This window comes from Lissotriton helveticus, chromosome 7 (genome assembly GCF_964261635.1).
Source record: "Lissotriton helveticus chromosome 7, aLisHel1.1, whole genome shotgun sequence".
NCBI classification, from domain to species: domain Eukaryota; kingdom Metazoa; phylum Chordata; class Amphibia; order Caudata; family Salamandridae; genus Lissotriton; species Lissotriton helveticus.
The window spans coordinates 411,101,066-411,125,729 of record NC_136068.1 but is presented as its reverse complement, the minus strand read 5'-3'; the positions used below and the strand labels follow the sequence as shown (position 1 = coordinate 411,125,729).

General features: G+C 46.5%; 1 protein-coding gene across 1 annotated transcript in view; it reads left to right on the top strand.

Moving 5' to 3' along the window:
- The first annotated feature begins 1,464 nt into the window (after nt 1–1,464).
- LOC144769106 (uncharacterized) overlaps nt 1,465–24,664 on the top strand; it is a 362,128-nt gene continuing 338,928 nt past the window's right edge. The window contains exon 1 of the mRNA XM_078653109.1: nt 1,465–1,741. The gene's annotated coding sequence lies outside the window, so the exon portion shown is untranslated. The remainder of the gene's footprint in view (nt 1,742–24,664) is intronic.

The following is a 24,664-nucleotide window of genomic DNA, read 5'->3' as shown; positions in this document are numbered from 1 at the left end:
GGCGTTTTTGCACTTCCATGTGACAGAATGCCCTGCCCTGGATTGAGGCTGTAGGAGGCCACCACATGCTGTGCCAGCCCAGACTGACCCATTGTCATTCTGTATGTGGCAATCAGCCCCACACAGAATGATAATGGACGGGGTGGGGCTGCTCTTGTGCTCAGGGGAGTGCGAGGCAGCCCAATCAGTGAGCTGTGGCCTTTTGCAGGGGAACAGCTCTGTTACATGCAATGCGTAAAATGAAGGCGTCTGTAAAAGGGATCCTCTTTACGGACGGTTGGATGATGTCCTGCCTGAGGATGAGCCCCGGCGTCAGGCCTCCCTCCGGGATGCATTTGTGCACATGGGCGTGCGCAGAGGGGGGACAAGGAGAGGCGCTCCAGGGGGGGGCAAGTGCCCCTCTTTGCCCCCCCCCTGCGGACGCCCATGGGTATAGCCAATGGGTCTCGCTTTTAGGACCTTATACGTGTTTAGCCATGCAACAGTTGATGTTGTTGCACCAAGGATATTGTGCTGCATAACTAAATACTTATACGGTCCCAAAAGCGAGACCTATGGACTATCCCATTGCTTGTTTTTGGTAGGCACGGAGAGATTAAGTGATTTGCCCAGAATCACAGGATGTGGACTCGACCTCGAGGGTCGAACCTTGGTTTCTAGCACCAATGTGGGCAATCTAGCCGACGGACAACATCCAATCCCTACTTTTTGTCTGTGCTCTAAAGAAGCCATAACCTCATGATCATAAAACGTGAGAGAATATACTAAGTAAATAATTCAAATACAATAAGTGTCAAAAAGAAGATTCTGCTGGAGGAGATGTACTCTGATATTCACATGTCTTTGTGAATCAATGCACCCACAAGTACCCGAGTTCAGAATGTGCATTGTACAGTTTTAATAAATGTCGTTCAATCCAATGATATATTCTGATGAACAAATGTGAAAAAAGACTCCATGTTAAACAAATTCACATTTTTTTTAACTTTTATTTAGGAGCCTTTGTCATATTTTTACATGTTCCTTGAACGATTTACTTATCAAGACATTTACCAGGCTCGGCCGTGCACTGGTCTTAGAGCCAAGTCACTTCCCAAGGTTAGAGGTGACTCGGCTCACCTTAACAATGTATTGGCTTGCACACCTCTAGTGATAATGAGCTGTAACTGTGAACTGCATTTTTTAATAAATGCTGTTTTGCTTTGCTGTGTTATAAAGTTTATGAATCTGGTGCACATAGTGGTTGTGTGTAGTCAAATGGGGGAGGGGAAGATGTGCTTCTGAGGGCCCATGTTCTTCAACACTGACCCAATTCAGACTTCCTCTCCCCTCCCCCTGTTGCTTGGTCAGTATGGGGGGCCTGGGCTCGAAGCGCAGGTAGCAGGAAGAAGGGTGTGGGTGTGAAAGAGCTTTCTGTTTCCTGTCTGCCATGAGCGAGAAGCCAGAAGAGAAATACGGGTTACTGAAGAGCGAACGAAAACAACAGCCAATAAGGACGGGGTACAGACTGATGCCTAAACAAAGGCATAGAGTGAGAAGAGAACGTCTCTAAAGGGAGCACCGAGACGTACCCGACTGTGAGATATAGCAGGGAATTGTCAGGAGAGCGGGATAAAAAGAAAAGAAGAAAAGGCTTAGCACGGAGGGGCCAAGACAACAAATCGGAGACAAGGAGGCTGCAACTGAGGCCGGATCACAACTATTGTGACTTGCTCGATTTCTTGTCGGTGGTGATGAGTTGGTGAGTTATGGGGGTACTTGTTCCAAACACCATTTACAACGCTATTTTGAACAAATGATTCTGAAAGTGGTACAGGGGTAAGCACGTTGGTGCATATTTGTAATGGGGATTTTGTTGTGTTGGTGATATATACTGTTGTTTTTGTGCTGCTGTGCTTTGCCCCGCGTTATGGTAAAATAGTTGTTGTGTTTTACTGTAGTTGTGGTGCAGCATTCTGTTTTGTTGTGATTTGTCCTGTTATGTTGTAATTGTGTTTTTGCCTTCCTTTTATATTCAGTTGTTTACTTTAGATAAGTCAACAAATGCTGCTATATTTACAGCCAAGAGGAAAACAAAATTGACTTGATAGAAATATTCTCAGGCACTGGTAATTACTCTGGGCTGATTGCTATCTAAGATAGCTTGGTGGGCAAAACAGATGGACTGGGATCAAAGCCATAGTGGCCGTATGGGGTATTGGGCGTTAGCTTGGGAGGCTGGAAGGGTAGGCGGCTGCTTTTGTTACTGGGGGTGTTTGTAGCAGTGCTGCAGTTCTAAAAGCACTGCATATTTCATTGATTATCCAACAGTTTTCAGACAACAATGCAAGTGCCAAGATAACTCTGGTGATTGAAGTATCTGCTGGAGAGGGAAGGAAGTTTTGTCTAGTGGCAGTTTTGATTCATCTAAGGTAGCACAGAGGGTTAATATGCCTGCTGCAAAGAGCATGTACTATGCAGATCACAGAACAGTATTGTATGTGCATTGTTCAGTGATTTACCACTTTCGTCACAGATATCCTTTTGTTACTGTGCAGTTCATAAATTACAATCGTAATCTAGATTTGGAAAGTTATGTTGTTTCTAAGGGCCCGATGTAGGTAAATCTTTTTTACAACTTCTTAAATACCGAATCGGTATTTAAGAAGTGGTAAAAAAGAGGAGGGCAGATGCAGGTAATTAATTACCGAATCGGAAGGAATCAGTATTTACCGATTCGGTAAATACCGAATTGGTAATGCCCATTGATTCCTATGGGCATTGAAGCCCATAGGAATCAATGGGCATTACCTAATCGGTATTTACCACATCGGTAAATACCGAATTTTGCAAGGGTGCAGGGGGTGTCACTTTGACACCCTCTGGCACCCCAATTACAGGCATGTGTGCCATGTGGCACACATACATGCCCTAAGGGCATGTCTGTGTGTCACATGGCACAGGTGTGCATGCACAGATGTGCATGCACACCTGGATTCGGTATTTCACCACCCAATTGGATTGGGTGGTAAAATACCGACTCCTAAAGGCCTGTGGCACTGTTTGCAGTGCCACCTACATGTGAGATTTACCGAATCGGTAAAATTACCGATTCGGTATTTTACAGAATCGGTAAATTTACCGATTCGGTAAATTTACCGATTCTGTAAAAAAGGTCCCCTACATCTCAATGACCCATTTACCGGTCGGTAACGGCCGAATTTGGCCGTTACCGACCGGTAATGGTCACCTACATCGGGCCCTAAGTCTTTCGTTATCCTAATTCTGCTAAAAAGGGTTTGTTTGGTAGTTCATGGTGGGATTTATCGAACCAGCCTGGAGAGAAGGCGCTCTAGATTTGAACGCCCTACTAATCAGAAATCTTCCTCTTTAATGGGATGGATGGAACAGGAAATTCGGAGCAGATTATCAATTCATAATCTGGAGCCCTGATGATCTCCAAGTGTGGACGAAACACGTTTTTGGCTGATTGATTTTTTACTATATTGTGTGGATCTAACCATTTGAAAGGTTTTTGAAATAAACCAGAGTTTGAAATTCATCAAAGACTGTCTATGAATTTTTTTTTGCACAAAACCATTACTTGAATAATAGATTTGTGAACATTATGAACCGAGGTGCTCCTTTCAGGATAGGTTATGAATTCTTGTTGGTTAGTGGCCCAGTGGCGGTATGACCATTGAAAGTTGAGCGTTGATGAACTTCCTAATCGACTAACCGGTATTACACACCAGTGCACACACCTCCTAAACCCCATTGCCTATCGAGTTGGATGAATTGTTTCGATAGAGATACAGTCTTTTTAGTAAAGTCAACTCTAACCACTGTGTTACATTCTGAATCCAGAGTTTGTGCTTCTCCAGATCAAACACTATTAAAAAATACCTAACAGTATCGATGACGTGAATCCTACACCTTGTAGGACCCTTTGTCTTATGTAACATTTTCTATGCACTGATTTTCACATGTATGAATTGATGTCTTTGTATGTGTATGTGGAGATCCTTTTTGCTGTTTCTACAGTCCTGTTGGTTGCTGGCTGTGCGGGACTCTTTTCTGGGCTGCCATTTACGTCGGAGGAATCCCTGGTGGGTCTCAGGACAACGCGATATCCATCTCTGCACTGCACTGCTTCATCGCCCTAAAATGACTACAACCCCCAGGGTGCAACATCGTCACCACAGCTGCCACGAGTGAGGGGAGGCATGGTCATCGCGCATAATGCGCTGCCTCTCCCCCTGCAAAAAACACAGTTGATGGACAGAATGTAGAACAATGTCATACATTCACCCCAGTACAAGGATCTGGGCCTAAATCCATCGTTTTTTTGCACTCCACACCACCCTGGGTTAGACACTGGCTATATGCAAATCAGCTCTGACCCTGTGCCTCATGGGAACAGTCCAGTCCGAACTACCAAGCCATGTCTTTCCCAGACCGGAATCAAGCATCCAAGGACCGGTTTCTGGCTATCAGCCTTCTTCAGCCTGGATAGCTTGACTCCAGTGGTGTGGAGAGCTTGGGACTCACGTCTGAGCATACCCAGCCCACTCGGGGTGAAAATTGCAAAAAACACAGTTGATGGACAGAATGTAGAACAATGTCATACATTCACCCCAGTACAAGGATCTGGGCCTAAATCCATCGTTTTTTTGCACTCCACACCACCCTGGGTTAGACACTGGCTATATGCAAATCAGCTCTGACCCTGTGCCTCATGGGAACAGTCCAGTCCGAACTACCAAGCCATGTCTTTCCCAGACCGGAATCAAGCATCCAAGGACCGCTTTCTGGCTATCAGCCTTCTTCAGCCTGGATAGCTTGACTCCAGTGGTGTGGAGAGCTTGGGACTCACGTCTGAGCATACCCAGCCCACTCGGGGTGAAAATTGCAAAAAACACAGTTGATGGACAGAATGTAGAACAATGTCATACATTCACCCCAGTACAAGAATCTGGGCCTAAATCCATCGTTTTTTTGCACTCCACACCACCCTGGGTTAGACACTGGCTATATGCAAATCAGCTCTGACCCTGTGCCTCATGGGAACAGTCCAGTCCGAACTACCAAGCCATGTCTTTCCCAGACCGGAATCAAGCATCCAAGGACCGGTTTCTGGCTATCAGCCTTCTTCAGCCTGGATAGCTTGACTCCAGTGGTGTGGAGAGCCTGGGACTCACGTCTGAGCATACCCAGCCCACTCGGGGTGAAAATTGCAAAAAACACAGTTGATGGACAGAATGTAGAACAATGTCATACATTCACCCCAGTACAAGGATCTGGGCCTAAATCCATCGTTTTTTTGCACTCCACACCACCCTGGGTTAGACACTGGAATGGTGATGGATTAAACCGAGATCAGTTGACTGGGGGTGAGTGTTTGATTTGTTCAAACGCTCCGTCCATCATCCCCTTTTGTATTGCTTTGTTCGCCCTAAGTGTGGCAGGGTATGCTCAGACGTGAGTCCCTTGTTCACTTGGCCACTGGATTCAAGATAGCCTGGCTGATGAGGATTATGAATCCAAAACCGGTCCCAGGATGCTTGTTTCCGGTCCAGGGAAGACATGGCTTGGCAGTTCGGGCTGGACTGTTCCCACAAGGCACAGGGTCAGACTGATTTGCATATAGTCATGTCTGAACTGGGGTGGCTGAGTGAACTAAAGAATGGTGATGGATTAAACCCAGATCAGTTGACTGGGGGTGAGTGTTTGATTTGTTCAAACGCTCAGTCCATCATCCCCTTTTGTATTGCCTCTCCCCCTGCAGCGCAGGAGATTCTTTTTTTGCTGTTTCTACAGTCCTGTTGGTTGCTGGCTGTGCGGGACACTTTTCTGGGCTGCCATTTACGTCGGAGGAATCCCTGGTGGGTCTCAGGACCACGCGATATCCATCTCTGCACTGCACTGCTTCATCGCCCTGGGTGAGGACTACAACCCCCAGGGTGCAACATCATCACCGCAGCTGCCATGAGTGAGGGGGAGGCGTGGTCCTCACGCATAAAGTGCTTCCTCCCCCCCTGCGGCACGGGAGATCCTCTTTGCTGATTCTACAGTCCTGTTGGTTGCTGGCTGTGCGGGACGCTTTTCTGGGCTGCCATTTACATCGGAGGAATCCCTGGTGGGTCTCAGGGCCACGCAATATCCATTTCAGCACTGCACTGTTTCATCGCCCTGGGAGAGGACTACAACCCCCTGGGTGCAACACCGTCACTGCAGCTGCCGCGAGTGAGGGGGAGGCATGGTCATCGTGCATAAATTGCTGCTTCTCCCCGTGCAGCACGGGACGCACGTGGGACGACGCCCGGACCAAGGGCGGGCCTGTCTGAGCCCGTCGGAGGCTGAAGGAGGCTGGGCCATGTTATTTGGTTTTTGCTGTTGGCAGGACCCTTCCATTTATGTTTCACAGACTTTTTGTTGTGGAAAACAGTACCTTGACCAAGACTTGAGACTGATAGACTGAGGAAAGAAGGTATAGGGTAACTATATTATAATATCGTGTGTTAAAACATCCTCTTTGGAGTCATGGCACAGAGGGAATTAGTTATGAGGAAATCGCTAGCAGGTGAAGGGGTGGTAGGGACTCTAGATGCCTTCCTTCAGAGGGCTCAGTCAGTTCTTACCCATGAAATCGCTCTCACCAAGCGTAGACTTTCCCTTGAGCCCCAACCCCCTCCCCTGCAACCTGATACTTCTGGTTGCATAAACTCGTTGTCTATCTTAGTTCTGGTTCCTCTTTTAGATCTTCCATACTCCTAACAACCATTTTTCCGTCCAACCAGGTTCCTGTGTTATGTGCTGCCCCAGAGACAAGTGAAACAGCCGTTAGATCAAAAGAGCATACCAGAAGTCAAATAAGTACGATCCCACAAGGGGTAGCACTTTACCCTAGCCCAAGAAACAGAAAGGACCTGGTCCTGGTAATCAAATGTATCCACTATCTAAAAGAGGGCGTAGAGGTGGAGCCAGAGAGGTTGTTGAGGAAACCAAGGATATAACTGGAAATACAGTGGTCAATACTGCCTCTTCTCTATTACTCTTACCTTCCTTGACGTCCAATGATAGTGAAGGGTTGTGGTCTAAATTGGACGACGTTGTATCAGCTTTATTAGACCCACTGATGCAAAAGTTGTCTAAATTGGAAGAGGATATCGATAAACTTGCAAGCGTTGTTTCCCTGGACTTGCAGAAGCAGTCAAGCCTCAAGAACATCTACTCCTCTCAGCTAATCCTGGTTAGGTCCACCAGCTCTAAATCTGTTGAACATACTGGGTCTAACTGTAATCCAAACGGCGAATCCACCAACCCTGGTTTAGGTCTTGTAATGGCTTCTCCTGCTATTCCTTCTAACAGCCAAGACACTAACTGCACAAGGGCAACTTTATCGAGGGCCACGGACTTAGCCGATATTCCAAGTACACAAGAACAGTGCCCAAACATCCAAAACACATCTCTCCCTAATAAGCTTGAACAGGTACGCACTGAGGAAACACAGTCTCAAAGGAATAAGGGTGTTTATAATAAACCAGGGAGTGAACTGATAGGAAATGACAAACTCTATCTGCCTCCAGAAGCAACACCTTACACAATAGTGCTAGCCAATGTCCCCAAATTGCCCCCGGGACAAGGATAGGAAACCCGCTTTATTCAAAATTTAAAATGGTGAGACAGGTTGGTTGGGTAGGGAATTCAAACAAGTCTCGAGAAGGTGATTGCATAGTAATCTCCTTCGGATCACTCAACTTAGTTCATGGGATCTTAGAAAGAGCAGGCAATTGGTCGATGGCACAAACGGAGATTAGTATCTTACCCCTTGGACACTTTTACAAACATCACTGTATGATACAGGCACCATTTGGGGAGTCTTTAACGGGGGGACAGAGGAAGGCCAGATATGCTATCCCAGTCAACAACCAGTTTGATGTTCTTAACCCTTTTGATGAAAACGATTGACTGACCTCCTTGATCCCATTGGAGAAGGGAAGATCCGAAAATGTAGTCCTGGTAAGGGGTAGTTTGCCCAAAGTTCAATCTAATACCTGTGTGAAAAATATGGGTACCTTTGATTTTAGAGAGACGACAAGGGGTTTAATTGCGAAACGTACTGCTGGTAGCCCACGTATGGAGTTTGGGCACATTTTGGACATACACACCAATGTGTTACCCATAGATTTTCTGAGCGTTGATAGTGCTCCAACTCACGAGCCTCAGGACGCCAATCCTTTTATTGAACCAGTAGTCGGGAATCTTCCGACTGTAACTACTGAGGAGATAATTGATAATATAACTGATCGTGCTGCACTTTTATGCCAGGCACTGGGTCCACTTGCCAAAACTAATGATAATGCTCTACAGAATAGCGCAGATGTTTCTGGGGGTGTCCCTGCCGGCAGATACAGGGTAAATAACAGCTTAACCCTATCATCCTGGAACTTGGCAGGGATACACTCCAAACTTCAAAATCCTGAATAGTTTACTGCTATGGGAAACACTGATATTTGTGCATTTCAAGAAACCTGGGCCATAGATAAGGTGCATATTAATGGCTACAGCTCATATTGCATGGGTGCCCTCCCTCCAAAAACGACATGTAGGGCCAGTGGCGGATTATTAATACTGGTTAAAAACACCGTAGCCTGTAGGTTCAAGCAACTATTAATAAATGTACTTGACATTATGGGTATCCAGCTTACATTTCCGTCTGGCTTAATACTGACCTTGCTAAATGTTTATGCTAGGTCAGAACCTTTTAGCAGTGAATCTGTGGTACTTTAACTATTGGACGATTTAGTGGGAGGTTATCAAGTGAATTCCAAAATTATAGTCGCTGGGGACTTTAACGCCGCTTTTGAACCCTCCGCCCTATTAAGTGCTTCGTTATGATATATGGGGTAACCCACTTAAAGTCCTAGGACCTGGGTACTGGTTATTACAGAAAAGGTGGTCCTAGACATCAATTTCACACACAATGTTTGATATTAATTCAAAAACATTATTCCGTTCTTTTATCATGCGAAATAGATCCTGCAATGAACAAAAAACAAACAAAAACACAAATAGCCCAACAAACAAGCAAACAGATGTCCAATGTACACACAAAAGGTCAATTTAAACGTTTTAAAAGTAGAGGAAAGAAGACTCTACTGTTTATTCTCAGTAAAAAATAAATTTTAAATTTCTCTTCAAGGTATAATACATAAATATACAATCATTGCAAAACCAAATGGGGTTACCAGAAGAAAGGTAAAGTGTATAGGGTGAGAAATTCAGTGCTCGTGTGAAAAGAGAAAGGAGACCAACCGGTCAGGGAACAATGAATCATGGAATTGTTATTGAGTTATTGATTTGGTTCAAACAGAGCCTGCCCTCAATAATTGTTGCAAAGAAATGTCAATCTTTTTGTCTTTGCGACGGTCAGTTTACTCAAAACGTTGTATCTTCAGCGGGGGATGGAGTGGGCCAGGGCAAGAGAGATGCAGGCTCAAAAGTGGGGAGGTTGTCGACGTTTCGACCCAAGGATATGGAGGGCTCGTGTAAAGCCTGTCCCATGACTTTGGAAATTAAACAGTGTACGTATAACAACTACACCCACACCATGCGCCAACAAACAAACTAACTGCAACTCAGCTGGCGTGATTTATGCGATCAGATGCCCTTGCGGGTTTCTATATGTTGGTCAGACCATACAGAAGGTTAAAGCCCGTATTCTGCAACATGCAAGCAGGATCCGCTGTAAGGTACAAGGGGCCCCCTTGGTGGAGCATTTTCTGACTTTTGGACATCCACCAGAAAGCATCCGTTGGTGGGTTCTGGAGAAAGTCCAAGTAAATGTAAGGGGTGGTAATTTTGCCAGTACACTGAGCCTTCGAGAATGCAAATGGATGCATATTTTTGATACGGTCAACCGGAGTCTTAACGAATATGAGGAAACAACAAGGCAAATGGCTACCTTGTATTAAGGTTAATGTGTTCTTGCTGTTTTTACTCATGATGCGGGCAAACATGGGAAATTGTATGTGAATTTGCCATCGTATGATGCGGGCAAACATGGGAATAGTGTATGTGAATTTGTCATCTGCTTATATACAGATCCGTTTTACATTCTGGAATTATGTACTGTATAAAATGAATTGTGTTATCTATTATTTTTGTTGACATACACTTCTGTTTTTAAATCTTCCCTACGCTCGTAGTCTGTCTTCTTTTCAAACTACACATGTTGCTAGGCAACGGCCGCGGCTCTAGCGTGATTCTCAGTGGCGCGCACGTTCTCGTCGCGTCCACCGCTTAATTTGGCGCCGTTCGAGCCCCGCTCAACAGTCGCTGACAAACAGACCCCCAGAGATAGGCCACGCAGTGCTACTGAGCAGGTACACTTTGGCAAATGAGCTTCTCTGGTGTTTTTTAACTTTTGGACTGGTGATCCGTTTACTCAAATACACATTATTGTCTACAGACACAGCGTGTATATTACGCGACGGATTACTCGATCAGCATCGGTCACCCTACACAGCGAGGGTGAGTGCTACTAGCGTGTTTTAGCGCTTTCTATGTAATGTCATTGTATATAGTATTGTCTAAGTCCAGTCCTTGTCTCTTTTATATTGGATTGAAACACAGCACTGATGGCCATGTTTTTTCATTTTTGTCTCTAGTACTCGAGAGCACGCTTGGACGGCTTTCACTATACCGTATTGATTTGTACACAGTGGCACACCATTAAAGGGTGAGTGCCTTGGGAGTACTGACCTTTGGTCAAAAACCTTCATGTTTGTTGGTTTCAAATATTGAGCCCTTCAATTCTTTTTGTGACAGGTGTCCGGCCACACTGCTGGGGTTACATGCACACAATGTAACTTAGCTCTTCCCTGTATCCTTTTCCCGTCCTGATGAAGACCCGTCCATGAGGATACAAATTGCCCTCCATATCCTTGGGTCGAAACGTCGACAACCTCCCCACTTTTGAGCCTGCATCTCTCTTGCCCTGGCCCACTCCATCCCCCGCTGAAGATACAACGTTTTGAGTAAACTGACCGTCGCAAAGACAAAAAGATTGACATTTCTTTGCAACAATTATTGAGGGCAGGCTCTGTTTGAACCAAATCAATAACTCAATAACAATTCCATGATTCATTGTTCCCTGACCGGTTGGTCTCCTTTCTCTTTTCACACGAGCACTGAATTTCTCACCCTATACACTTTACCTTTCTTCTGGTAACCCCATTTGGTTTTGCAATGATTGTATATTTATGTATTATACCTTGAAGAGAAATTTAAAATTTATTTTTTACTGAGAATAAACAGTAGAGTCTTCTTTCCTCTACTTTTAAAACGTTTAAATTGACCTTTTGTGTGTACATTGGACATCTGTTTGCTTGTTTGTTGGGCTATTTGTGTTTTTGTTTGTTTTTTGTTCATTGCAGGATCTATTTCGCATGATAAAAGAATGGAATAATGTTTTTGAATTAATATCAAACATTGTGTGTGAAATTGATGTCTAGGACCACCTTTTCTGTAATCTATTAAGTGCTTCAGTCGAAGAGGAGGACGAGTTATGGGGCATCCTAATTTGGTACTTGGTAAACACGGCCAACGTCATTCAAACGTTTCATTACAGATTGCTTCCTTAACTGCTGGTAGGAGTCTGAGGGCCTGTAACGGGAGAACTCCTTCAGACCTAGGAAGAAAGGCCACTTTTAAGAAGGGTGCCTACACAAGTATCATAAACTATATTTTTGTTGATGTTAGAACATGGCTATTAGTGGAAGATATGATCATTGATCCAAGGACAGACAGTGATCATAACTCTTTACTTTTAAAACTGAAGGGTAAGGACCTGGACAGGGATGCTCATTGCCATATTTCCAAATTAATAGAGCCGTGCCCAACCAACAATCGCAGAAGAGTCATATGGCCTAAAATTCAAGCTGACCAGGAGCACTACGCTAGAATATACAAGTTCCTAGTGGCTTCTTTAACCAATCTATGTAGTCATAAGGATAGTACTGATTCATTTGATGATTCATTTGTTATTGCAGCACATAAAGAGCTCTTCGAAGCTCTACATACAGTCTTCTCAAAACATAGTCGTACTGGAAGGCCTGCCAGTGTAAGGGATCACAACTGGTTTAATGAGGACTGCAAGAGAGCTAAGAAGGCATTACAAATAGTGGTTAGAGAGCGCTTTAGTCCTGACATAATTTCTGCTCGTAACATTTATAGAGTAGCACTCAGTAAAGCCAAGCGTGAAAACGCTGACACAAATTGGAACGATCTGGTCTTGGCAGCCCAAGCTAGAGATAGCCGCATGTTTTGGCTTATTGTACCTGAGGGCAGCGCGGAGAACTTTACATCCAATAACCATCATATCCAGCCGGAGGTTTGGGTGGACCATTTTTCGAGTTTATATTCTGATGATGTGGTTATCGTAGGCCCACATATCAGCCAGGCTGCCCCCAACCTTAGATATCACTGTTTCTAATGTGACCACAAATAATCCATCGCTAGGCTTTAGCTTAGAGGACAATGTGTCAGCAATCAGTAAACTAAAAGCAGGTAAAGCCCCCGGACCTGATTTGATACTGGGTGATCTGTACAAATCAGAACCCAAGATATGGGCACCGTATATAAACCTTCTGTCCAATTGTTTACTGGATCGTGGCGATATTCCGGAAACATGGAGGGGAGCAGAAGTAATAACTATTTTTAAAAAGAGTGATCCTGCTATCCCCTCCAATTATAGACCTATCAGTCTAATAGACAATTTACAGAACGTTTTTGCCAGGCAAGTTTTAGACAAACTTCAAGAATGAATGCATGATAATATGGTATTGTCTCCATCCCAGGCGGGCTTTCATGCTAAGATTAGCACGTGCGACCAAGCTTTCAGATTTTCTCTGCTAGCATGGAAGTACGCGCTTCTTAGGAAACAGCGGCTTTACGTAGCTTTTGTGGACCTACAAGCTGCATTTGATTTGGTTCCGCGCAATTTGTTGTGGAAGACCATGCTTGATCAAGGTGCCCCGGAAGACTTGGTGACCATGATTGCCAGACTGCATATGGATAATTAGGCCCAAATCAGGTGAGGAAAAAACGGGGAATTGACAGAGAGGATTCAGATTCAACATGGGGTGCATCAAGGGTGTGTTCTTGCCCCTACATTGTTTTCCCTGTTTATTAATGATGTGGTGAGTTTTTTAATAGGCAACAAGAACGATGCCCCTTCATTGTATGATGCAAAAGTCCCCACCCTTCTCTTTGCAGACGATTCTTTATTAATATCCACAACCCCTATGGGCTTACAGGTCTTATTGGATACATTTCTGAGCTTTTGTAAGGAGGGGAAACTGGAACTGAACACCTCAAAAACTAAATTTATGGTGTTCAGCAAAGTACGGGGTGGCACACAGGAGATTAAGATCTTAGATGAATCTATGGAACGGATAAAAAGCTTTGACTACTTAGGTATCGGCTTGAATGAGACGCTTAGGGGTCCATTAGGATGGCAGGCGGACCCTAACGGAGATCGGGACCGCCCGCCATAAGGGCGGGGGTCCCGTTGTGGGTATTAGGATGTGCCCGCCACAGTGGCAGGCACATCCTATATGTTTTACATTGTGGCGGGCGGTGCTCTCTGCACCGCCCGCCACAATGTACAACATAAGTTGACGCATTCACACATGCAAAGAGGCAGGCACCGCGCGGTGCCTGCCGCTTTGCATATGTACATGTGGGGGGATACCATAGGTACCCCCCATATGCCCCCCGACAGTGGCGCCAACCTGGGGCCCCTGCAGGGGGCCCCGCAGCAATCTCCGCATGTCTTTCCGTGGCGGCATTGCTGCCGCGGAAAGGCCCACACACTTTGCCATCGTAATATGGCAGGTGGTGTCCATTGGACACCGCCACCATATTAATCTATTACCGCCGCGATCGCAAGGCGACCGTGGCGGTAAAGCGGCGGACGGTCTTTCCGTCCGCCGCTGTCCCCTCCGCCATCCTAATCTGGCGGAGGGGAAAACGAGAGTGGTTGTCGGCGGATTGCCTCCGCCAAGGTGGCGGTGGCCACCGCCACCCTGGCGGAGGCAATCCGCCCAATATCCTAATGGACCCCATAGTTGGGAATATCAACTGAGCAAGAGCTTCCTAACACTATGCCAGAGATCCAAATCAGTACTAAGATTTTTCAAGCGATCTTATACCCAACCTCTCTCTCCGGCCCTCGAAATTTATCATGCAAAAGCCCAAAATGGTGCTCTGTACAGAGCTGAGATATGGGGATTTACTCCTGTAAATAAATTAATGATTTGTGAGAATAATTTTGCTGGAGCTCTCATCTCGCTAGCTGGTACAACACCACTCACCCCGCTTTTTTGTGATCTTGGTTTAAAGAGAATTGGTGATTTGGTTCCCTCGAGACCCCTAACTTTCTAGTTGCATCTATGGACTGCTCCCCAATTAATTGACTATTTTAACTCCGTACGGGAGGTCCTGGCGATCAATGGCACAAAACATCTTCCTTGGTTTAAACATATTGCTAAATGGTGTAAACTACTGAACTTGATGGGTTTGTGGGATTACCCCGAAAAGGCCACTAGACGTGACATCTTGACCCTTAAAGCTATGTATTGGAAGGTAGTGGGGGAGCATTATACTAATAATCAAACCAGCGGCCAGTTAACATCCAACTTTTTAAATATAAAATCATGTTCCTTATTTGAACTTTTTCTTGACTTGATTTCACCCCCCCCCCCCCTTGCTAAAAGTTTGTATATTAGGTTTAGATATGGTAACTTGCTATTGAAATTTCCGGGGAAAGAGGAGATCGACTTAGTTTTAGACACTTGTCCTGCCTGCCGCAAAGTCGATGAAACTGAAGAACACATTCTGTTTTTATGTGACAAATATTGGCAGTCACGTAGGAGATGGATTAGACCAATATGCCTCAATATGGGTGCTAGGCAGTGCCAGATTGTGTTCAGAATTTTAAAAACAGATAGTTCTGGGCCAAAAGTTTTCGCTCTTTCACCCGTTTTCTATTCTCCTTCTGGCTAATTCACAATGTTTTTTTAATTATAGTTGTGTCGCCACATCTAACTCCTTTTCTTTTTTATGCTGTACACATATTTTAAATACTAAGCTTGGTAGACACGGTTTTGTATCCCATATGTTTGGTGATTGTATAGCACTTCCTTTTAAGTATTATTAGGTTGATTGTATTTATGTATCCATGTCCCTTTGCCACTTTATCCTAATTCGGGATGTCATTTGTACATGTGTTTGCAAAGGTTTAATACTATTTTAATTGTAAATATACCTATGTTTTATTTTTGTATACTTTGATGGCTTTTTGCACAAATGACTGAATAAAGTTATTTATGATGATGTGTATGTGACGTAAAATGCTCCAACTCCCTACAAAGGTATGATAGGTGCTATAAAACAAGCGAAATACATGTCAGAGAGGGGCTATGGATGAATGAGAGGCACTATTGGAGGGTGATAGTGAGGGAATCATTCAATAGCCCCTATAGAGATTGCCATTTCCTGGTGCACTGTAGGTTCATCTTTTACTATGCTTTAAAAAACAAATACAATTGAATATATAATGAAAAAATGTGTTGTAGAGTGCACCATTTTTTCAATTTTTTCCCAAATTTTCTTGGGGGTAAACCCCCCCCCCCAAAAAAACCCATCTTGTAGTAGTCATGCTCGCTCGCTATGCACTGTATGGGGGCTAGTCTGCCAAATCTTCCAGGGCTGCTTTGGGTTCCCAGTATGGCCTTGACAGGAATGAAGCTCCAAGTACCTATCAGTGCCAATATTATTTCAAATACTGCACACATCACCTTTTATTTTCCTAATTCTTAAACAAAAAGCAGCACATGCTTGAATGTTTCTATGAGAAGCAACGAATTACCTCTTTCTAAGGTGGTAAACTACACTGCTCCTGCTCTTCAATTCTGTACGATGCCAGTCAGCCCAAAGCGCTCACAGTGCTCACTTTATGTGATACAGCCTCTGGTCTCTAAAGAGAAGAGAAACTGAGCCGACCACTGAATTCCTAGACAACAAAAATCACTCCATGAAGAAAATAAGAAAGAGATTTTCATTGCAAAGTGACTCAATCGCTATAGAGGAGAAAAAGTAATTGTCAGTGTGGGTTGTAGGTGGGAAATGGGTGGGGCGAGGAAACACAGAGGGGGGAGAAAAAGGTTGGGGGTGAGGGGAGAGAAGGACAATCAAGAGACAATAATGGAAAAGCACACAGACAACTGACTGGCAGGTGGGGAAGCACACAGACAATGGAGGATAGGCTGACGGGATAGCACACGGACAACAGAGGGTGAATGGGTAGTGATTAAGAAGCAAACAGACATCAGAGCATGGAAGGGTGGCGATAGGGTTGCACAGGGACAAAGGAGAGGGAGCAGGGGAAGCTAGAACGGCAACAGAAAGTGAGTGGGCGGGGCAAAGTAAGAATAGCAACTCTGAATGGGAGGACGAATGGAGAAATACACTGGTGATAAAGTGGGCGAGACAGCTGGAAAAGACATGCACTCTTGTAGAGTGCTTAACCAAAAAGAAACAAGTAGGGCCTGAAAAAGGACCAGTGAAAGGACACGTGTCCATGCTTTAAGGGAAGGACAAATGCCAGAGGAGCAAGGGAAGGCCACAGTAGCTGACAAATAAGAAACAAGCAATGAGAGCAATTGTAAGAATGTGCCTCTTTGCATGTTCACACCGACCCTTTTTGGACTGATGCTGCTGTTTTTTTTACTCTGAGAGTGCACTGAGGCTTGCTAACCAGACCCCAGTGCTACTGTTCTAACCCCTTTCAAATACATGTCGAAATGGCTACCCCCGATTGGAATAGACTGACTTACTTATAAGTTGCTAGTATATGGTGTGAGAAGTTGACCTGGTATATGATGTCCACTATTCTAGTGGGCAGCTTGCACCAGTCCAATCGACTCTTATTGATGGTAGGTTATAAAGTCAACCTTATAGAAAGCTATCCTAGTGGTAGCTGTGGAGAGCAGCCTTCAGGCTAAGACTTGGAGACAGGTTAAGAAAGTTGTTTCACCATTTATAATCTCTTGAGTACCAAATGAAAGCACACCACACTAGGTATATATCAATTATATATGTATTTATTCTAAAAACAACCCCTTGGACTCTTTATGAGGTCAGAGGTAAAAGTACAATACAAGGAAATTAATTAGCATACGATAAGTTGCACAGTATACTTTTTGCCCTCAGGCCTCACAAACCATATACTAAAATAGTGGTATAAGAACCACGTGAGAGTTAGAAAGCAGGCCTAGGGCCTGTGGAATCGCTGGGGCTTCTAGGAACAACCAAAGGTTAGGATGCAGGAGGCCCACGGGAGACGCGTGCAGTGTCTAAACAGAGCCGCTGGTTACCGTTGACTTTCTATGGAAAACAAACAAGTTACAGTTTTAAAGATTAAGGGCACAAGGAGGTGAACTGCGATGGAACCCTTTTAGACTAGGACACTTGGAGAGTCAATACCCTCGGGAACACCGGCGTACCCGTGTTGGATTTCGTCGTCAATTCCAGTGGAGAGCTGCGAAGAAGTGCTGCAGGCGACCAGAGGAAAGGTGTCCGGGTGGATCCAAGGGTGGATCAGAGGTGGGAAGAACCTGAAAACAGAGGAGACAGAGTCTGGGTCACTAGCCAGTGACCAGGGTGGCGATAAAAAGATGCCAGCCGATGTCGGGTGATTTCAGGTGACAAGGTGAAGATTGTCTCTTCAGCCACGAGGACCAGGAGGCGTCGACGACAACCAGGAGCTGGATTCAGTCTGTTCCACAAAGGATCTAGTTGACTGCGGTGTCAGTTTCCGGATTGGACCCAACAAGCCTTGGCAAACGCATTCCACGCAGGATGTTGAGATTTGCTTCGGTGCAAAACAGCAAGGTCTGAGGAACTTCTCTTGTAGGGAGCAGCCACGGCCCGGCAGTGGGAGTAAATGCAGGGCGATGACGTGGGAAGGGGGAGGGGCAGGGTGGGGGGTAGTAATGTATGGATTACGGAGTTTTACAGGTACGTAAACATTTAAATAAATAAAACGAATTTCATTGTGCGCACTGCATCGCATTTTGGGATGGTGTACTCAACGAAATTCGTTTTATTTATTTAAATGTTTACTTACCTGTAAATCTCCGTCATCCACACATTACTACCCCCCACCCTGCCCCTCCCCCTCCCCACGTCACCGCTCTGCATTTACTCCCACTGCCGGCCGTGGCTGGTAGGGAGAAATTGGAGCAAGCCTGGAGCAACCAGTAAAGCAAAGGAATTCAAGATTGGTCTTCGTGGGGGCTCACTAGCCAATGGACTAGGAACCGCAAAGGACGAATTCATCCGCCACATGATTAAATAATAGTGTGCAAATTGTTTAATACCTTCCAATAATTGTCAAATATATTTTTTAAGAATTGATAAAATTAATTTTTAAGAATTGTCAAAATGTAATGTCTTGTGTATTTCTAACAAGGTTTAATAACTTTTTAAAAAATTATGGTTTTTAAATAGAGTCTAGATTGTTGATGTTATATAGAAGCAACTACTTTATAATATCCTCTCTTTTATGTAGGGATGATGAAATTGTTTTAAATGACTGTTGAAAATCTGTCTTTTATGATTTTAATATCGAAATAAAGACATTAAAACCTGAAACCTGAGTCAAGCTGAAATGCACAAAGCAAGCCCACGGACACTCGTGGAGTGTGGGCCTCTGAGCTTCGGTGCAAAAGGTGCTCAGGGCTGGGGCTTCAAGCACCCCAATGCACAACTTCGGGATACCTCGAGAATTGAGTGCAGCGTGCAAAATGCAGGATGTCCAGGAGTTCCGGTCCCGCGTCTCTCTTGTCCGCTGCAGGTCTCAGCTTTGCTGGGAGCGCAGGTCATCATAAGAGATGTCTGGAAGTATATGTCTCTAGTCGCAGATTCTACGGGATCTGGCGGGAGCCTCGAAAATGCAGACTGGCAAAGTTGCTGTTGGTGCCTGTTTGAACAGGGTGCTCACTCCTTGACCACAAGGGAGATTTCTTCCATCTTCCAGTCGATATGGAATGTCGAAGGTCCAAGATATATGTTGCAGAGTTTCGTCCAGGGTAATCTAAAGTCCTAGGGACTGGGGTTCTATACTTATAGTAAGTTTAGGGGTTGGACTAACTCTAAGGTCCCTCCTATGGGTGGACCTGGGGAGGGGGTGGTTACACCCCTTTCCCTATGTCCAGTTACGCGCCAGAGCTGGGGCTGAGTGCCCAAGCAACCGGTTTGAACTGGGAAATGCATGGAGCACCTTGTGTGCCCCAGGCAGTGTCTGAAAAGCATTCACTGAATGCAACCCACCCTGCCCCAATAAACTAAAGCCTGTCTGGGGAGGTGCCAGCACCTCCCTGGACAGGAAACCTATTGTCCAGGCCTCCCCTGCCGGAGTTTCGTCTAGCAGCAGGAGGGCAGACTCGTGTCTGTGGCAGCAGCATCCATTTTGTGATGCTGGGGCTCTGTTTAACTTTATCCGGGTAAACCAGTAACTACATGTCTTCTCCCTCTAGAAGGGTGGAATGCTACCCCTGCCGCCAGGACTGGTGGGGGGTAGTTTTCCAAAGTGTTTGACACCTTACACAACATGCTTTGATAAAGCCAAACCAAAATTAGCATTAACCGCAAGGATTATAATGCACTTAAGAGTGTATGGTATGGCTATATCATAGAACAGCTATAAGAAGATGGTTCCGAAAACTGCAGAGGGGCTCAGCTCATGCTAGGGCATCCTCTCACACAACACCAAGCACTCTGCCTCCAGGACTGTCAAGGCCTGCCATAGGAGTGACTTATAGGTTACTATGTGTCTATATATAAGGTAGATATAGGTATGCTATATCTAAGTAAGGGGTGATTACACCACCTTACCCAGGCTGTGAGTACAGACCTGTGGTGTCAGTTTGGAAGGCTGGCACAATACCTGCTGCAGCCCCTGGTAGGCCTAGGGTGCACCTATGCCCTGGGTACCTATGGTACACTAGACAGGGGCTCACAAGCGTGACCCATTAACCAATCTGGTATGTACCTAAAGCACATGGAGTCCATTTTATAGAGAAAGCCGATAGACTGGGGCCCTAAATAGCAGGGTCCCAGTCCAACTAAGTCGAAAACCAGCAAAACACCAGGCAAAAAGTGGGGGTAACCATATAGTCAGATATCCACCTTTCTACATATGGTGTCCAGGGCATGTAAGACTGAGTGTCCACACAGGGATGCAGCACTGATTGTGCCACCCTGTGTGTGACAAAGTACAAAATGGCTCTCAGCCTGCCATGCAGACTGGAAGGGCAGTGGTAACACTGCTAGTTCGATTTTGCCATTCAAGCTAATGGCAAAGACCCCACTTCCCTTAACAATATATGAAAGTCTCCTCTAAGGAAGGTCTATCGAGCCCTAAGGCAGGGAGCTGCATATTATTAAGTAGAACATGTATTTTATATATTCGTTCTGACAACAACTCTTCAAAATTGTTGTTTTGCTGAGGGAGAGTTAGTAGTTCCATTGGCTAACACAGGGTTACCAGCTAACTACTCAGCCCAGCTAACTTCTGAATGGGATTACTTAGATGGTGTGGACTGGGGGTTGGTGCAGACCGGAATAACAGGCGTGGAGGCCGTATATATTTGGCTATGGTAGCTGTTTGTTTATTGCGGGATTAACAATCGGGGGGGGGCAAGGGGGGTAGACTGGAAGCCGGAGATTCTTGTCTTCCTGGTCCGCTGGGGAATGGATCTTCTCCCGTTGGTCGACTGGTCTTTCAACGACGGCTCTGGTGCAACCTCGGAGGGAAACAGAGAAGCAGAGGGGTTCAGTCCTTACCAAAGTGGACTTGCGGAGCACTAACACCAGCACCGGGTAGTGTGAGGGCCAGAAGGAACGTGGGGACGGGGAAGGAAGGGAGGTTCTAGAAGGAAGGGAAGAGAAGGCGGGAGGGGAAAGAACAGAGGTGTTCTAGTGAGGGAGAAGGGGGGGGTGACTAATTACACGTTTGTGAAGCAGTGCCTCCTAACTATATTTACAGTGCAAGGGTGATGTCTACGAGTGGGCTATCACTATACAGGTATATACAACTATCTACAATGGGGAAACACGGAGACAGTAACAGGGTACTCACGCGCCCCGCCGTGACTCTCCGACGAGTCACGGCCGCTCTCCAGCCACCTCCAGAGGGTTCCACCACTCCTCCGTCCAAACGTCCTCCGCTTCCTCGCCGTTGCTCCTCTCTCTCCGTCCGCTCTCCGTCACTGGTCCACTGCGCGCTGTCTCCTGCCACGAGTCGGCTATCTGGAACGCTCTCCCCTCTTCGTCGTCGCCTTTTCTGCTTCTCCGTCTGGTGTTGGGGGCGGGACTTCCGGGTTCACGTCCAGTCACTTCCGGGTTACCACTTCCGGTCTCTCGGGGCTCGGAGAATGTTGCATCTGGGTCTGTGTCCTGTTCTGTCTGTCGGTCCGAGTCCTGCAGGGAGACAAAGAGAGGTGGTGTCCTGGTCGTCACAGACGCAGGAGGGTTAGCGGTCATGGTCTCCCCGTTCCGGTGCCGCCCAGGTGAGGCAAGTGGCGCTTCCCGTCCACATCCCCTTTCCCTAGCTGTCTTTCTTGTGGGGGAGGCAGGTGGGGGATACCTAGACAAATAGTCCGCATTGCCCTGTTCTACCCCCTTTCTGTGTAAGGTTTTGAACCGGTAGGGTTGCAGGGATAGGAACCACCTAAGAACCCGGTCATTATGACCCCGATTACGAGCCATCTACTCTAGGGGAGCGTGGTCTGTGTATAGTAGAAACTCACGACCCTCCAGATAATAGCGCAGACTCTCTATGGCCCATTTTATGGCCAGGGCTTCTTTTTCGACTACCGCATAGTTGGTTTCTCGAGGAAAGAGTTTCCTGCTGAGATACAATACGGGCCTCTCTACCCCTGCTTTATCTTTTTGGGAAAGTACTGCTCCCAATCCCTGATCCGAGGCGTCTGTTTGCAAGATGAAGGTTTGGGTGTAGTCCGGGCTGATCAGTACCGGTTCGGATACCAGGGACTGTTTCAGGTCATGGAAGGCCTTTTGCATCTGTGGTGTGGGATGACTTAACAAGGCCTCTGTTTGTTTTTGTTTCTTTAGGAGGTCTGTCAATGGGACAGCAGTTTGCGAAAAGTTGGGGATGAACCGCCTATAGTACCCCAGAAGCCCCAGGAAGGCTTGGAGGTCCTTTTTGGTTTGGGGGAACGGAATGGATTGAATGGCTTTTATTTTGTTGTCCTGCGGGCGTATGACGCCTTCTCCCAGCAAGAACCCTAAATATTTTACCGACTGTGCAGCCAGGACGGTCTTTGAGGGATTGATAGTGAACCCATATTCCCCCAGGGAGGCGATAACACGTTTCAGATGGGATAGGTGCGTTTGCCAGTCATTGCTATAAATGACTATATCATCCAGATATGCTCCTGCGTATTGGGCATGGGGTTTCAGGACTATGTTCATGGCCCGTTGGAATGTCGCCGGGGCCCCGTGAAGCCCAAAGGGCATGACTCTGAATTGAAACAGGCCGTCCGGAGTGGAGAACGCTGTCTTCTTCTTATCCTCGCTTTTTAGGGGGATCTGCCAATATCCTTTGCAAAGGTCCAGTGTACTGATGTAACTGGCCTGTCCTATGCGTTCGATCATCTCGTCCACCCTGGGCAACGGATAAGTGTCAAAACTTGAGACCTTATTGACTTCGCGAAAGTCGATGCAAAACCGCGTAGAGCCATCTGGTTTCGGGACAAGAACAATGGGCGAATTCCAAGAACTTATGGAGGGTTCAATGATGCCCATTTGTAACATTTGTTTGGTTTCCTCCTGTATAACCGTCCTGCGTGCCTCTGGGACCCGATAGGGTCGCTGTCGTACGACCTTCCCAGGTTCTATATGGATGGCATGCTCAATGACTTTGGTGTGTCCAGGCAGGGAGGAGAACACCGTCTGCAACGGTGAGAGGGCAGTCCGTAGTTCTTGTCGCTTGTTGGCTCCACACAACCCTCGAAGTGGGGAGTCTTTGGGCATGATACACTGGAGAGCACTGGCTGTGGGCCCTCCCACCTCTTCAGGAGGTTAACATGATATATTTGTCTCTGGTTGCGAGTGGGGTCCAATTCGATTTCGTAGGTGACGGGTGTCACTTGTCTGGTTATGGGGTACGGCCCTTGCCACTGGCCTAACAATTTGTGGTCTGATGAGGGTATGAGGAGAAGTACAAGATCACCCGGGTTGAAGGTTCTTGCCTTGGCTCCTCGGTCATACTGACGTTTTTGTGTAGCCTGTGCAGTCAGCATGTTTTGTCTCACTATCTCCCTGATCTGTCCCAGGTGGGTTTTTAGGTTGGCAACATATTCAGGTAGAGGTCGGGTCCGATCGGGCTCGGTCTCCCAGGCTTCGCGGGCCATGTCTAGAAGTGTCCTGGGAGCTCTCCCGTAGAGGAGTTCAAAGGGGGAATATCCGGTACTGCTCTGAACTTGGCATCGTATGGCTAACAGAGCCAGCGGTAGCATTTCCTCCCATCGACGGCTCTCTAGTCCCAACAGCTTTTTGAGTGTAGTTTTTAGGGTGGCATTATAGCGCTCCACCAACCCATCGGTCTGGGGGTGGTAGGCAGAGGTCCTTATTTGTTTGATGCCCAGCTGTGAACATACCTGGCGCATAAGGGAAGAGACAAACGGGGTGCCCTGGTCCGTTAAAATCTCCTGTGGAAAACCTACCCGGGTGAAGATTTTCACCAGGGCTTTTGCAATGTTTTGGGTGGTAGGCTGTTTTAGGGCGACTGCCTCGGGAAAGCGCGTAGCATAATCCACTAGGACGAGGGCATACCTACACCCGGTCCGGGAGGGCAACATGGGGCCTATCAGGTCCATCCCAACCCTACTGAATGGGATGTCAATGAGAGGGAGAGGTCGTAGGGGTACCTTTGGAGGGCGGTAACGACTGTTCTTCTGACATACCGGACACTCCTTACAGTATTGGCTCACTTGTTTGTATACCCCAGGCCAGTAGAACTTGTCCAGAATGTTCTGTCCGGTTTTGTCGTCTCCGAAATGACCCCCTAACAAATGGCTATGTGCCAGGAACAGCACTTTGTCTCGAAAGGGACCGGGAACGAGTAGCTGAGACTCTTGTTGGTGTCGCCTTTCCTATACAACAACCCGTTCTTTTTGAAGAAATATGGACATACGTGCAGGGGGTCTTCGTTGTCTATGGCACGGCCCCAGGCATCCTGCAGTATCGGGTCTTCTTGCTGGGCGGCCCGAAACTCCCGGTCCGTTTCCCATGGATGGGTGTCAACTTGGACAGGAAAGGCTGTTGTGTGTGTCCTTTTTTCCTTCTTCTTTTGTCCCCTGGTCCTTGGGATTCTGGTCGTTGGGGCCACTGGAGGAGGGTTCTGGGAAAAGGGTGCCTCGGACCACCATTTTTCCAAGGAGTCCGTGGCCTCCTGCAGTAGGCGTGGTAGTCCATGGTAGTCGCTACCCAGGATCACCTGTTCCGGTAGGTATGGAACCAGGCCTACCGTAAGGGGGCTTTTTCCCCCCAAGTCGTGTTGTACTTGGACCCGGGTGGTGGGGTACCTCTT